Raw genomic sequence first — 4,799 nt, forward strand, 5'->3', positions numbered from 1 at the left:
TAAATGCGAGATTCGTGCCCAACTTGCTGCTTTGCTGGACAGAAGGATGGAAAGGGAGGAAATGGTTGAACCTGCCTTGCAAAGCAGGGGCTACGGCCGGCGGAAATGGCAGCAACAAATCAACATTCATTCAAGTGCTGGGCGAAAAAGCCACTTGCAAGGAGYGCCCGGCAAGCTGGCACATCTCCTGCTGTCGGGATTCGCTCCATTAATGGAGTTTAGTTAAGGATTTCTGAGTCTTTTCACAGAGCCCCTTAGGGGACGGCTCAATGGCCTAAGTCCCCTCAGTTGTATAAGGCAAAGCTTTGTAAGCGCCAGTTCTGGCAGATGACTCAATCCTGCATCCTTCCGAAACAGATAAAAGCGGCTCTTCCGCATTTGAATGCGAGCGGATTCTTCCCAAGAAAGCCCCAAAATCTGAAATCCTGCCTGCTGCGAGCGGACAGTTCAGCTCCTCTCCATGCAGCACTACCTGCTTCTCTGGTTAGCAGCGTATGAACTGACCCCTATATGTGTGCACTGAGTGAGAAAAAAAATGAAGAAAGGGGTTTTGTACTAATTCAAACTACTATTTAGGGTTATACTGCACAGAATACCCCCAATCTATATAAAAAGTCATCAAGTCACCCTGCGAGTGAGGTCATCAAGTCACCCTGCAAAAAAGGTCACCTCTTCCTAAGGCTTCTCCTTAGGGCTTGGGAACCGGCCACTCTTGGAGCTCTGCCTTGGGGCACTGCTACTGAGCAGGTCAACACAAGCTCAAGGAGCCACGAGCTGCAAGTGTTTCCACTTGTCCAGGATGACGACACAAGGATGCTCTTCCCTGCCAGGTTTCTCACCCTGCTCCACTCGGTTCCAGTCTCTCCCTGCCAATCCTGCCTCCATCTCCACCATCCAAGCAGCTGCAACAAGAAGGTTCTGCTTTAGGAGCCTCTCTTGCAGCAATGACGTCCTGGCTCCAGACCCCAACCAGCGACTCTGCTTCTCCTCCATAACCACCAGGACTTCTGCTTTCAGTATTAGAGCACCCATGAAATGCGGTAGTGCTTGGGGGACTTGCTGGAGCCACCCGTTTTCCCCCCCAGTAATGAATCCCGGCACTCATGTGCCCGTGGAGACGAGAACCCAGCAGTGGCTGTGACCACATTCCAGCCTGCAGATGCTACCATATAAGGCTGGGATTTCCTCAAACCTAAATTTACAGAACAGGAACCTATAAACAATGTTTGTGAGTTTAGTTCAGGTAAAGGAGCTTGCAGCAGTCGCRGTGCCCCAGCCTTACACGATGTAACGCTCAACACCTTGTTTTACCCAATACAGATTTTTTTTTTGTTTTCCCTGCCCAGGAAGGAGGCAGGCTTCGTGGCCCCGTGCTCCCCAAAAACGGCCGCTGTGGCAGCGTGAGGATGGAGCAGCCACCACCAGCCCAGGCCCGTGAGCTCCTCCACACCTTCAGCCACCGCATGGAGCGATCAACACAAGCAACCAAATAAAGCACCATTAAAAAGAAAAGCCCTCCTAGCTCCTCTCTTTTTCTTCTCAATTAAAGCTTCTGCATCCCCTGTTTTGCTCTGGGAGTTCTGTTGTGGTTGCGTCCCTGACTCACAGCCAAGATCAGGAGGCCGGTGACGTCTGCAGACACCCTAAGTCCATCTCCTTTTCATTTCCAGACTTTACTGCTGGGGGAAGGAAGAGAGGAAAAAAAGAACAGCAAACCACCCCAATATAAACAAATAGGAGACACTGTGCCAGACACACTCCCATTTGGGAGACCACCGCCCTCCGCCCACATTAGGATGGGCTTTGACTGCCTCCTTCCAGCCTTGCAGTCTTGTCCTCTGGATCTTCTCCCCTGCACATCCGCACAGTGCATGCGGAGGGGACGCGGGACACGCACGGGGCAGAGCGAAGCTCTCCAGACCCTCCCAGGCCTCTATTTAAGGTGCTGCCCCCGGCACTATATGTATGTTTACATAACATATAACACTGATGTGGTCACAGACACAACGCAGCAGACAATTGGAGGATAAACAATAAAAAGAAAAACAAAATAGAGCAAATAATTCTCTCTCTCTCTCTCCCCTTCCTGTTCTCCTTCTATGAGAGCTGCTCAAAATGGAGCAGGGCCCCGAGCGGCAGCCCCGGCCGTTGGCTGCTGATGCGACAGTTCTGGGCTCCTTATTGAAAACATCTGGAAATGCTGCAGGGCTTTGAGCAGCCCCGGTTTGAAACCAACCAATCGTTTTGTATCCAAACCAAAGCCCAGTGCTGCAGATTTCAAGGGAAGGGGAAAAAAGAAAAGAAAAAGAAGTGCTCAGCTGCACCATATGATCTTTAACTCATCCAGATAAAACTCCTCCTCCTCCAGCCGCTAACTGAGCTCTTAATGACAAGGAAATCATGGTTATGCCGAAACAGACAGTACTATTGTTATCTGTTTCAAATTACATTTGCCATCGAGTTATGAAACACTGAAAATGATGCAATCTGCAGAAATACTGAGGCTTTTTGACATTCTGAACCGTGGCTCTGATAGGAATTAATGGAGACATACATGGAAGGGAAAAAAAGAGCCGTCTCTTCAACAAGTTAAACCCCACTTTTTGTCACTAGAAGCAGAAATTAATAGTCAGACTAAAAAAAAAGGGAATAAGGACAATTAAATTGTTCCTTTCTTTTTTAAAGACAGCTTTTTGCAACGTGTTTTAAAATTTTTTCTGCTTCTGGCACTTGCAAGTGTAGACAAAACAAAACCTTTTTTTTTCTAAAACTAAATAAGGGAAAAGAAATGTGCGCTAAAATACTGCAGAGCCCGCAGGGGAAGCGCCCAGCCGGGAAGGGCCCGCTCGCTCCTCGTGGTTTGAGGGGCAGGTCGGCACTGGGGAAAACAGCAACGGAGACGCAGACGGCAAAGGCGGATCTGGGGCGACCAGACGCCTGCACATCACCGAGCGCTGACGCTGCAGACGCTTGTGAAGAGTCTCCCATGTTTGATAATGTGTTTTGCATTCCCACAGCAGGATTTGAGGAGCAAGCAGCCTTTTGAGATGGATGGTGTCCAAGGAGGCCTGCCCTGTCTGCGGGATGACGTTTTGGTGAGGTGTCACCTCCTGCAACAGCCCAGCTGGTCTGTGCACCACTTGGTGGCATCCTCTTCTTCACTGAGGTGGCCCCAAAAGCCAAACCAAAGGCCCGTGAGCAAACTATGCAGCACTCGCACAAATGGAAAATGATTTTGGCCACTTATGATTTTGGATGCCCCAAGAGGCAGAGCATGGGAACAAGCGGAGCCAGGGAGAAGGACGTGGATGTGTAGCCCTCAACGTGCCATCACGGGGAACTGCTCCCCTGGCAAACACCCACTGTCGTAGCGGGAAGCTCAGCAGAGCAAGCAACAAAATTCATCATCCTGCTCCTTCTCGCTGAAAAGAGAGACCTTCTCGAGACTGCAAGGGCCCAAAGTAATCATTGGGCCAAATCTTCTACAGATCCAGTCCTGTTTTTTCAGTGTGGACAGCCTCTGCTCTTCTAGATATTCCAAATTTAAATCATTCAAATCTTCATGCAGATCTTTGGAAAGAGAGTTGTTTCCTCACTGAGTAATATCATCTTCTGGAACAACCCGACCAAACTGCATTTTATAGCCAAGCAAACCATCATTCAGCTGCAGTCTGTGTTCCTGCTCAAAGACACAATTGTCTGATAAACAGTTTAAGGGCCGCAAAGAAGGAATGAGAAAGATTTGGAAAGCTGTCAAACGTATGGATGTGCAGATCACATAACTTTATGAAAATAACAAAAGCACCTTGAGACCTTCAGCCATTTCCTGACCTTCACTTTCCCAATCATTTCTCAGAGACTGTGTACACTTCTCAGGCATTTCTGTTGTGGAAAAAAAAAGAATCTTTAGAAAAAAGCCAGAGCTTTTGTCTGCTGCAGAACATGACTGCACATCCTTTTGGAGGAAGTAAACTGCCCATCTCATTGCTCCCAAATGGTTACAGGAGAAACACAGCCCACGCAAGAGATTAGCAACCTCTCAGCTGATTTTACATCACTTTGCAACATATAGTGCTGCCTTTACCAAAAATAACCGCAAATCAAGATGTCTGGCTGGCTGAAGTGCTGTGGGATCTTGGACAACGGTACGGATATTTATTCTGCAAGTTATGAGAGTTGAGAGAAACACTTTTCACTGTCAAACACTGGATCTTTTGTATCATGCAGCAAATTCCAGCGCCCTGAATACTAAGAGGGGAAGACAGGAACGTGCAAGCTGGGAAGAGTCCCCCAGCAAGCTGTCCAACAGCACCTGGATTACAACCTACAGAACCAAGTCGGCATTTGAGGAACAACATGCATCTCCCGTGCAGCCTCCGGGACACCGGCTATCCCTGCGCACAGGCATTTCCCAGCAGGGTAAGAGGTTTCATGCTCTGCAGCTTGGGCAATACGTGAAAACACTGTGAGTCTTTCTGTAAGGAACCATAAGCCAGTTTTCAAGCAAGATGCCTGGACATGGAGCGTTGCTTTGGTTTTGCAGCTGGCTCAGCCCAAACTCAAGCTGTGTTGCTGCTGAAGGGGTCCCCAAAAAAGAAGTCCTCCTTTTTCTGACCTCATCCAACATGCAAACCGAACTAGCTCAGCTTAGGTTTCACCCCATGCTTTTAAATTGTTGATAATTAGTGTGGGAATTTTACATGCAAATTTTACATTCATTGGCAAGCAGCAGTGGCTCTGCGGAGTCTCCTTATTCCCAAGGGCACAGCTGAAGCCTGCAGGTCTACTCGCTCATGTTC

Source organism: Nothoprocta perdicaria, unplaced genomic scaffold (genome assembly GCF_003342845.1).
Source record: "Nothoprocta perdicaria isolate Ctin4 unplaced genomic scaffold, notPer1 scaffold_176, whole genome shotgun sequence".
Lineage (NCBI taxonomy): Eukaryota > Metazoa > Chordata > Aves > Tinamiformes > Tinamidae > Nothoprocta > Nothoprocta perdicaria.